The following is a 12,897-nucleotide window of genomic DNA, read 5'->3' on the forward strand; positions in this document are numbered from 1 at the left end:
TACGATAATTAAGAAAAACATAGTTAAGTTGGTTAAAATTTGTTATTTTATATATATATATATATATATATATATATATATATATATATATATATATATATATATATATATATTCTATTTTTATCCATTTACTATTTTTTAAATATATATAAATAATATATTAATAGGTAATATTTTACTGGTGTATTTTGTGTAGGGATTGAAAATGACATTTATTCTACATTGGAATGTGAATCAATTAATTTATTTTAGGCCTAATTGCCCTAAAAATCACAATTGTTCGTGTGTTTTTTGTATTTAACATAATCTTTTTCTCTTGGCATATTTAACATTTTTATCACTTTTTGGCACATAAGACCACGAGACCGTTTTGAAAGTAAAACAAAATAATTTTAAATGTAAAACGACACTATTTTTCAAAGAAAATGCAATGCAACCAATGTTAAATATGCCAAAAAGTGATAGATAATGTTAAATATGGCAAGAAAAAAAGATTATATTAAATACCAAAAACATGCGAAAGTTGGTGATTTTTTGATGCAATCAAGCCTTTATTTTAAGATGACTATACATATGTACTAGTAGTAAGTAAGACTTTTAGTTTTAAAATTATTTTTCAAATACATGAGATGGCTATAATTTATGACACCAAAAATAATAAGGTGACCTATCTTGATAGGCCACATGGTGTATACGATTTTGGGTTTTCCTTTTGAAAGGACAAACTTCTACTTTGCTTGTGTAAACGTTTTAGGTAAACTACAAAACAATTCAAAATATTAATGAAGTTTACAAAAGTACTAGCTAGAGTAATTTATTAGACTAGCACCTAAATTTTAAAAAACTTTACATTTTGTACCTTTGCAATGAGAGCGCGACACGTCAGCATACGTTAGAAAATGCGTCGGCGCGTCAGACGCGTCAGTCATCCGCATAAGCGCGACAATGCATCATTATCATGTCTCAAATGAGTAAGTGATACATCTCAAATACATACTTGATACATCTTAAAACATACTTATCAGAAATATTAAGTAAAAAGTATATATATCTTTTATGTATAAGGATTTTAACATATTTTAAATATTATTTTTCGCATATATATCAATCAAAAAATATATGATGTGTATCTGAAATGTATATATAACATCTATCAAATTAAAAAAAATATGTATCAAATGTTCTAAAAATATATAAAATTATGTATTGAGGAAGTATATATGTCATGCATTACATATCAAAAGATTGTACACATTATGTATCAATGATGTATCTGTCAAATACATCTTGAACACATCTCACACACATCTCATAAATTAAATTATTTTTGAACGAGAACGTGTCTGAGCTATTTTTGATATGTATAAAAAATGTATCTTATATGTTTAAAATTTGTATTTGGCCTGTATATTTAACGCATTGAACACTATATATATATAATTAATGTGTAGTTGAAATGTATATATAACATATATTAAAATAAAATATGTGTCAAATGCACTGCAAATTATGAAAATTATATATCAATGATACATATTGAGAATATATCTATCATGTATAAATTATATTTTAAAGATGTATCTAACAAAAACATCTAAGAGACATCTCAAACACGTCATATATATGAAAAGAAATTTCATTGAACTGTTTTTATATGTACTAATGATGTATCCGAGATGTACATGATATGTATCTCGAAGGCATTGAGGTACAACCGCTGATGAGATGGCACATATCATGGATATATCTATCATATGTATAAATTATATATCAAATATTTATCTAACAAAAACAACTAATAAACATGTCAAACACGTCTAATAAATTTAATATCTTTAAAAAGGGAATAGGATCATCATACATCTATCGTTAACTATGCCTCCAACGTTTAAAATTTTGAACAAGTTAGCCTCGTAGTTTGACACTGTCCCTGACCCCGTTACTTAAATCCTACGTGGCTATCTTTTACCTTTCTCATTAATGACATGGATTTTTCATTAAAGAAAAAGGGTCATCCATGCCTTTATGGTTTGGGGTCAGGATCAAGTGAGCTCTTAACGTTTGAAAAGGTTAAACTGTGCCCTAACATTTGGAAATTTGAACAAGCACACCCCCCAATTTGACATCATCTTTGACTCCGTTACTTAAATCCTTCGTGGCTATTTATTTCTATTTCCATTAATGACATGACTTTTATAAGAGTCATCTTCTTTTAATTTAAGACAATATTCCCAATTTTCCAACCAAATCTCTAAATTCCAAACTCCACAAACCCTAAAAGGTAAATTGAGTTGTAATTTTGTATGCTCTTATTGTCGTCTTTTTCAACAAGGCATATGCAAAGAAATAAGAATGTTGAATACACCTATAAAGGTTGCATCAGGCGGTTGTGAGCGGAGCGAGATTCAGGGCCGCTCGCGTAAGGCTTATGGCTGACTTCTTGATCTGGAAATGGATTTTGAAAATGGACTCGCCATCTAATTCAACTAGGAAATTCCTTTTAAACCGACTCGGTAACGTTACTCGCTTATGGGTAAGATTACCGTACATCGGACCAAAAGACTGGGTTCGTGGACCTTTCCGAGACTCGTGTGCTTGATTTATCGGTTACCAGTTTTATTTGCATTAATCTCATCTCAACAGTATGTGCAGTTCATAGGATATAAAGCTGGTAAATAAACAGGTATGAAAGCGTGTAAACAGGTTTGACCCGCATATGATCGATCTGGACTAGCATTTGAGGCAAGTAGCAGGTACTCATAAACATACATCTAACCTTAGAGGTTTCTAACACATAGCAAAGTCTGTCTGTTCTTGATATTTTACATGCAAAAAGTCTAAACCAGGAGTCTAAGTTTAATTGATTGATTTTATTAGTGAGTTTTGAAAATCTTATACAACCGAACTACTCATTTCATGGCAATCCTACGATGTCTATATGATGGGCTGGAATTGCATTAGTTGGCAAATTTATGTGATTAGTCCTTTAACCGGTTAATTGATATGCTTTTGGAAAGAAGTAAACATTGCTGGCATGCCCAAGTGCAGTTGGTATACATAAAAGGTTAGAAATACTTTTTACCCTCGTTAACTTTTAGTGCCTGGTACTCGCGCGGGTTTTGACCATCGGTCTGGTCAAAATAGGCTCTCGGTCAGATCACAAGAGTTATGCGTCTCATCAATTTGGTTCTACTGGTTTGAACCGCGATCGATTTCGAATTCCGGTGAACTCGAAATCTGCTCTGGAAGTTGCTGGTCTACTGGGCCTCGGGCTCGTGGGCCTGATTTATACTTTATGTTACATTAATGGACTTTTGGGTCTGTTTTACATCGGGCTTGACACATTTAAGTGAGGATAATTAAAGTACATAAACATTCCTATTTTTGGGTCTAAACTGGGCCTGATTACGAGCCTGAACGAGCCTGGAAACACGTCTGAAAGTTTTGATCGAGTCTGGAAGGATCTGGGAAGAAGGAACAAAAAACTGGGCTCTGGTGTGTGACTGCCGGCGCCGGCAGTTGACAACCGGCGGCGCCTCCGCTTGTGGTTCGCGGCTGCGCCATGGGTAGTGGCGGTTGCAGTTTTGGGCAGCAGTCAGCAGCTCGTTTTTCAGCAGTTTTGCGGTTTGTTTATAGCTCGATTCTCACTCGTTTCATCTCCGTGTTTCGTGCAAAAATAGTAAAAAACGCATAAAATCAAACAATGAATTGAAAAATAACTGTCTGGAAGTGTTTTAAGGTGATTTGAACAAAAAAATATAAAACTACAGCAACTTTATTTAGGTATTTTTCATGGCAAAAATAGTTAAAAACACCTAAAAACATGCATTCTAGAAGTTTTAATTAATTGGGTTTCTGGATTTGAGCATAAAAACAGTTAATTACAGCTAATTAACACACCTATCAATGATTTCATGGCAATTTGATAATTTAATTATTGAACCTAACATGGTAATTTTATGGCTAAAATTGGCAAATAATGCTAACATACACCCTAAATCATGTAATTATAGCAAATATGACGGTTATGGCATACATATTAATGGAAAATCAAAGAGACTACATAGAGGGTCCTCAGAATTACCGGTCTAAGTCCTTGGCTCGTTTGCTAGCGAAGGGGATGCAGAATCCAGTTTCGAATATGATGCTTGTGTTGCGTTCTTGAAGAATTAACACGTGTTTTACTGTTTTAGGACTGGAAATTGATGTGATTTAGTGTGTGTGTGTGTGTTGAAAAATTTGGCCATGCTAGTCTAACGGGGGGATCAAATTTTTTGGTATTTTTTTCTACAGTTTGTGTGCCACCTTCAACCAGGCTGACTTAAGATTGTATTTATAGGGGAAGGTGTGACCTAGGGTTAGTTTAAAGTTGTCTAGAGTTTAAACTGTTTAATTGATAGGCATTTAGGTATTAGGATTGGCTTTAAACTCTTTTTATTAATTAAATTCAGATTTTGATTTGCTAGCTAATTAAAAAGATGCTAAAAGTCTATTTTGGTGCCTAAAAGTGTCAAAAAGGCTACTAAGACCATATAGTTTTGGTTATGGTAAATTTCAGTCTGTAAAACTTCCATATTGGCCCATAAACTTATGAGACATTAAAATTAGTCCAATTTCTAGACTTATACTACAATCTCTTTGAATTTTTATGGGCTATTTACGGCTAATTGCGTTATAATTCTCCAAATTTGCAGCTGTGCACAGATTATGCCTGTTTGGATTCCAGCAAATAAATCAATAGCTCGTCACCTGAACGGATTTCTCTATAAATCATCATTGGACGTTTCAGTCCTTTATCATTTTTTACCTGTCTGAAAAATAGGTGTCTACAGCGGTGTAAATGCTCTGAAAATCGTATTGCACAAAGGTATACATATTGGACCGAAAGAAAGCATGGATAGAGGTTCAATAGCTGCAAAAATTAGGTTTTTCTCTCAATTAATTATTGGTTATGCAATGCCTTGATATGGAAAAATAGCCACACATGATTGAAATAACGGGATTATAGAGGGTGTCAAACTATAGGGCCGGTTTGTTCAAAATTTCAAATGTTAGGGGCACAATTGAACCTTTCCGAACGTTAAGGGCTCACTTGATCCTGACCCCAAACTATAGGGGCATGGATGACCCTTTTCTCTTAATGGAAAAGTCGTGTGATTAATGGCAACGGTAAATAAATTGTCATGTAGGACATGAAGTCATGGAGTCCGGGACGATGTTAAACTAGGGGGCCTGCTTGTTCAAAATTTCCAACTTTAGGGGCACAGTTGAAACTTTTCAGACGTTGAGGGCTCACTCGATCCTAACCCCAAATCATTAGGGCATAAATGACCCTTTTCCCACTTAAAAATGAATGTATTTTAGTTGTTTTTGTATGTATCTATGATGTATCTCAGATATATCATAGATGTATCAGATATGTATCTTAAAGGTATTGAGATACTACCGCTAACGAGATAGCGTGCATACGCGCCTTACACGTCTGACGCGCTGACACATGCGACACATGTCACTTTTTGAGTGAGAAGGTACAAAATGTAAAAATAAATACAATGAATGAAACAATTCTAGAGACTTTGCTTTTTGTTAACATTACCCTTTTTTTAGCATGTTCTTGTAATTTTGTTGTGTTTATTTGTGAAATCACATTATGGGCTTTTAAAGAGTTGAGAAAAAGTAATGGGCTCACGACTCCTCTGTCCCTTTTGAGACTTTTTTTAAAACGGAGGGAAGTAGGGGTGCAAACGAATCGAGTTGCTCGTGAACAGCTCGGTATTCTGCTCGATAAGAGCTCCATTTGTGTTCGTTCGAAATCTAAACGAACCGAGTTCGAACTTGATTTTATGTTCGTTAATTGAAACGAGCCGAACATGAATATAGTCGTGTTCGGTTTGTTTAGGTTCACGAACATCTCAATTAGTGGTTCCTGAATTAGCTCGAATAAGAGTTCATGAACTAATTCGAGTAAGAGTTCATGAAAAAGCTCATATATAAAATCAATTAGGTGTTTGCAAATTGACTTGTATTTAAATTAATCTATATAAATACTTTATATAATTTTAAAATTATATAGGTTTATCAAAACTATATAATATATCAAACTACGTAATTTTGATATAAGAAACTAACGTAGGTTTGTGCTTGCAAATTTTATATGGTTTAGCTGTTAAACGAACGTGCTAGCGAACAAGCTCGTTTCATACTATCGAGCTTGTTCGCGAGTTTGATGGCGAATTTGTTTGTTTAGCAAGTAAACAAACGAATACGAGGTGATCACGAGCCGAATATAAATACTATAAAATGTAACTGAACTGAACATGAGTATTCCGTTTAAAATTCGAACGAACATGAACGAAGTATAAATACTTTGTTCGCTAAACGAGCTCAATATATTACACCTCTAAAGGGAGTATGTGTATTGAATATGTTTATAAATTATGGAATAAATGAGTGTATTTTTTTTCGAATTGTAATCGTTCATAATTGGTTTATCGAGGGTACTGTTGGTCCACATTGATTGAGAATAAAGACAAAAACCATAAATTCATAATTTTAATAAAAGAAGAAGAGGCTCCTCATTTAATGCTTTGCTTCCTTCCATTGCTTACCTACTCTTTATTGCTTTTCTTGGGTCAAATAAAACGCCAAATTAACCCTCTTAAAACGACATCTCATGTTTAATGAAACCGACAATACGTGCCACTTAAGTTTAAGAAACATTAATTGCTATTTCGTCTTGTCTATGTGCCACGTGTATATTGATTTATTTTTTCGATTTATATTTTCGAAAACAAAAAGACTTAATTCATTCAGAGGCCCATATAATTTACATTTTTTTCGGTTGGTACTTATACTTTATTTTTATATTATTTGATCTTTCTATTTACCTATTTTCGATTTTCATGTTCTTTTTGAATTTTTTCCAGTTATTTTACTTACAATTTTTATTTATTTCAGTCTTTATATTTGTAATTGTTTTTCCTCCAGTTATATAAAAGGACAAAAAAAAATTTAAAAATGATCTGAAAAATGAAAAATGAAAATAGGTAAATAAAAAAATTAAATAATATAAAAATGAAGTATAAGAATCTATAAAAATAAAGTGAAAAATACAAGAATTTCTAGATGAATTTAGCCAAACAAAAAACAAAAATAATTAATTTGATGTGAGCTTTAACTATGGAATGACAGTCACGGGATTGTTATAAAAAGTGGGCTTTTATTGCTTTTTGTTGCGTTGCTGATTTCGGCTGCTTGTAGGCTCGTCTTTTTGCTCCAATCTTTTTTCTTCTTTTCTATTCCAGTTTTTACGTGACGACTTTAATGAATGGCCAATTCATTTTCATTACATCATGGACGATGTACCTCTAATTGTATTATTCTATAATTTTTTTTCATAAATATTACTCCATCCGTCAAATAGATCATCTTTCTGTTTTTGACGTTTTAAATTATAATTTAGTAATATATTTAAAGATTCGAATTTTATATACTCTTAATAAATACATATAATTATTTTAAAATAAATTAATGACTTCATATACTAATACAAAATTCACCAATAAAAAAATTAGTCATTAATAATATTATTTATATATCTACAAATTATTAAAAAATAAATTGAAAAAATGAATAAAAAAATAATTTTAACAAAATCAACTATATATTTTTTTAATTTTTGTATTTTTCCAAATGGCCTATTTTTTTAAGACGGAGGGAATACTTCTTTTATAAATATATATGTCATCCGTCCTATAATAATAATAATAATAATAATAATAATAATAATAAAATATTATATTTTATTAAAAATTAAAATATTTATTAAATATTTTTGTAATATCTTTACATTTTTTACAAATAAATCATTACCGCATAAGTCACTTTCAGCAATATTAGTATAGCAACACTTTTAATACTGTTGCAATAGTATATATAAGGAAACATAAAAATTACATTTAACAACTGTTACAAAAAATTTAATCAAATTCAAAAATAAACAACATAATAAGACAGCAGATATGAAAAATTGTTCCATTAACTTAAGAAAGTGCAATAATTTAATTGAATCTATCAACATTTTTAAACTGCTATTTTATTAACTTGTACTAAATTATATTTTAATTATATTATAATGCTCCTAGTGTTTGAAAATTAAAAGTGGTCGTATATTGCAAGAACGGTTTTTAAGTATAGGACGGTTTTTAAAATAAAAATTGCAATTAATCACAATTTTTTTATATATCTTCTTCTCTTCTCTTAAAATCACGATGTCTAATATTTTTTGCTTTTCTGAATTTTAAGAAATTGTCTCTCTATTTCTCATTTTCTTTTTGAAGTAGTTTTTAGGATTTTTGATTCAGAATTTTACTCGACAATCGAAATTCAATCCTAAATCGCTACTCTCTTTCTGGTCCTCAATTTTAATTCAATCCTAAATCGATTTAAATCTAACTTTTATGTTGTCCTTAGAGTTTTTGTTTATAATCTGATTTCAGGTAGTTATAATTTCTGTTTAAATTTCCAATTCAATGCTTCTAATGGAACCGATTTGTTTGTCTCGCCGAACTGATAATCTCTCACTTTCTAGAAATGGATAAATACTTTCTTCCTAAAAGTGACTTATGCAGTATACTACGTTTTATGCTCATACAATAAAATTATAAAGGTGTATTAATAATTTTCCTTTTGCTAAAATTACACCTGATAATTTTTTATATTTTTTAGGGACACCTGACTATTTTTTATATTTTTATCAAGAGAAAAAAGTGATATTTTCTCTTAATATAATAAGTTATATGTATTGACTACATATTAATATCTATAATAAATCAAATTGATTTATTTTAAAAGGAATTAAATATATAAGGAAGTGTAAATAGAATTGGTAAAACTGGAGTAATTATTAGAAAAAAAAATTATATTTTTACTTTTTTACGTAATCTTTCGCAGCCGGAACGCTTCTAGCAATTAGTTTCTATTGGTTTGCGCTTGAATTTGGAAGTAAATATAATTTTTTCCCTACAAAGTGTTGTAGTATTAGTATTAAATTGATGTTACAATAGTGGAGATTAATTCAACCACACTTCCATTATATTTTAGCTATTTCGTCCGACTAACAATCAATACGGCTGAAGCCGTTTTGTTGTTGAGAGTGTAATACCCCGTATTCTTATAAGCCACGTGTAAGGATTTTATTAGCCGGGAATATGTAAATTAAATTTAAGCGTAAGTTTAATTTATAAGTATCCCTAAAAGTATATCGTAACAATAGAAGTTTAAAATTTAAATCGGGATTAAATTTAAAAAAAAAAGATATGAACGGGACTAATAGAACAGAAAATACGACTGGAGTCGTAAGATAAAAATATATTGATAATTAATATATCAATATACCACTCTTATCGGAGAGTTTAATATTTCGGATAAAACCCCGAAATTAAAATGTCGAAACTCGGAAGTCTCGACGAGTTATTAACGAATATAAGTTAAAATATATATATATATATATATATATATATATATATATATATATATATATATATATATATATATATATATATATATAATATTAAAGGAATAAAAAAAATGAAAGATAAGAAGAATGAGAGGCGGTGTGAAGTGGTGAAGAAGTAATAGAAAAAGGGCTATTTTAATCCCTAAACTTTTACTTCAATTAGTTTTCAATTATTAACTAATTAAGTATTATTCGTTAGTCCAATTTAAAATAAAATACTTTATAAGTCCCGAGCGAATAATTTTGGTGTCATTATTCTCGAAATAATTTGACGAAGCTATCGTCAAAGTTTCATAGAATTTGGACGTAGAAAGTTTAATCAAGTAGGACTGATTTGGATCTAATAAATCTTCTGGGATTTATTAAAGATAAAATATAAGTCGGATGAGAATAAAAATTATATTTTTATTCTTATTATATTTTATTAGATTTTTGAGTAAATTTTTACGAAATGCGAAAGTCGTTTCCGTTCGAGCTACGGACGACTATTTAAGAATTTGAGTTAAAGTGATCTATTAACCGAGGGACTAAGCTGCCAATTCACCAAACCTATATATAAGAAACCCTTTGAATTGAAATGAACAGGTTGCTCATTTCATTCATTCTCAGAAAGAGAATGCAGGTGCTTCTTCTCTGAAGCTACGGATGATTAGGGTTACGACCCAAATTGATAATTTCTCAATTCTAACTCCGTTTCTTCGACAATTATTCAAGTAATCGAGGTATTAATCCCGTATTAAACGTTTATTTTAATATATTTCGATATATTTCGAATATATATTCGTTTATAAACGATTACCGTATCGAATCGAACGTATACCTATTATTTTTACGTTTCGAATGTGAATTTGGATAGATAGGATTTTGTATACGTGTTAGGAGCGGAAAAACGAGGTTAAAAGCACGTCGGAATGGCCCGGGGATCGATTTCCCCGGGGCTGGTCTGCTGTGCGCCCGCACAGCAGTGGTTGTGCGAACGCACAGCTAGTCAGCTGTGCGAACGCACAGCCAGTCACGTGCGGACGCACAGTGACTTAGCGGGACGTGTGCGTAGGGACTTTTCCAGACTTTTTCGGCGGACTTTCGAGGGGCGATTCTGAAATGTTTTTTCCTAGTAACTCGATGTGTTGTCTGACCGAAACTAAAATATTTTAAATAAATATTTTTAAACCTAAGTCAAAGACTTTTAAAATGAGATTTTAAAAGTAAAGTTAAACGTTTAAAAAGGACTTTAAAAGAGTTAAAGTCGACGTTTAACCAGTTTAAAAGATTTAGCAAATGATGTTGCTAAACAATTAGTATACGACTGTGAATTGTATTAGCAATCAAGTCGATACTAGTAAATAATTTTAATTAGGTATTGCTATACCTAAAACGACTTCTGGAGAGAAGTCAAAACGTTTTCTCGAGGTGAAAACGTTCTATATGGTTTTTAAAAATAAAAAGACCATAAGTGTTATATGTTATATGTTTGTGTGATTTGTCTGGACCTAGGTTTCAGGACCTAGATGTTTATACCAGAAATAGATATTGATGTGTTGTCTTGTGTATTTTGTATGTTTGATCCGACTAGCTGTCCAGCAGTCAGACCAGGACTCCAGGGAGTCTGTCACACATACGGCGGTGCTAAGTAGTAACTTAGCAGTACTGTGAGTTTACGTGTTTACTTTTGAATATCAGTATTCAATTATTTTAAATCCATAAATCGCAGTAGTATAAATTTAGCCAAGAAAGGTCCATTGGAACGAGCTACCTATTGGGCAGCAATAGGGTTGCGTGATCACCAACACTGATTTCTAGATGTACTTCTGTCGAGGTATAGAGGTATGTCTGTCGTGTAAGTCATTGGGAAAGTAGATGCCCTGACTTCACGGGTAAACCCTGAGACGACAGTAATACATTTACGGTCGCGGGTAAAACCGCGATGGCAGTTTCATGATTACGGTCCAGGTACCAGAGATACAGAATTAGATGGCAGTGACTCGGGTCACGGTCTTTATTCTGTTGTCTATAAGCTCGTGATAAGAGTGTGTCTGTAAGGAAAATTGTGGACTAGGGTTTCATATGGATCAACGTATTGGTAATATTTTATATGTATAACTGTTTTATATATATTATGCGATTTTGGTATTTATCTGTAAACTGTTTACTCACTCAGAAATATTTATATTTCTGACCCTGTTGTTGTTTCCCATTTTTCAGGAAACGAGATTTGAGGTCAGTCGAGCTTCCACATCCCTTCTTTAGGAAAGCTCTTCTTTGGTAATGTACATAGGATTTTGTACTCTTAGTATGCTGCAATAGTATAAGTGTAATGTGCCAGCAGTCGTGCCACTAGTCCTTTGTTAGATACTCTGATAGGATCTAGTGCATGTGTATACCTTCTGGGTGGCTGCTTAGTGGCATATTATATCTAGTTACCGAGTCGGCCTCGTGTGTTTTTGTGAGGGTCAAAAACAATAATTTTTTATACGCCGGCTATGTGTAACCGGTCCGCTGTGTATTTTAATGTGTTTAATACCACCGTTGCGAGACGCAAAGGTGTCCGCATTATTTTATTAAACATATTAACGGTGGCGTGTGGTTGGGAACAGGGCTGCCTGTGTGTTAAGGCAAGCGAAATATAAGTCCCTTGTTTCCATTAATCACCATGCCAGGTTTTCAGAAGAAAGCGAGGGTTGAGATAACGAGGTTATCCAACCAGTACTTCTGAAAACCAGATTTCGCTCGTATATATAATTTCAGAAATGTGTTTACGTTAAACGGGAAAAGTTTTAATTGTGTTTTCTGAAAACGGATCGTACGCGAGGTACGTTCCAGTAACAATATTTGCGAAAAATTTCTAGAGATTCTAGGCTTGCTACGGGTTTCGGAACAACCATTCCCATTCCCTAGCGCCGGTCGTGACTTGGATTAGGGTGGAATTCGGGTCGTGACAAACTTGGTATCAGAGCAACGTTTTAAGTACTCGACTATCCAAAGTACTGTTGTTGATACTGATAAGTAAGTTGTGTTAGGATTGGTAAGGATTCTTAGTAGACTATTGCAGCAACATAGGATTCGAGTCTTGTCTTGATCAGTTTTCAGTTGTTGAAAACATTCAGCTATAAGTAGCAATCCGTATACTTGTGTTGTGTATATGTGATGTTTGATCAGGAACATATGAAATGTTCTTGTGTTTGAAACACGATGCTAATGAGGAAACATGTGAGATGTTTCTGTGTTCGAGACGCGCTATTAGAGTAATACGCAATGGTCAGATCAATTGACCAGTATTCAAAGAAGATGATTCTGTTCGAATACAAAACGAGGCGAAGATTCCAAAAGAATCGTTTGTTCGAGAAATTAGTTAGATTTTCTCTGAACTATATGTGTGATTG

The sequence above is a fragment of the Mercurialis annua genome, linkage group LG3, assembly GCF_937616625.2.
Source record: "Mercurialis annua linkage group LG3, ddMerAnnu1.2, whole genome shotgun sequence".
NCBI classification, from domain to species: Eukaryota; Viridiplantae; Streptophyta; class Magnoliopsida; order Malpighiales; family Euphorbiaceae; genus Mercurialis; species Mercurialis annua.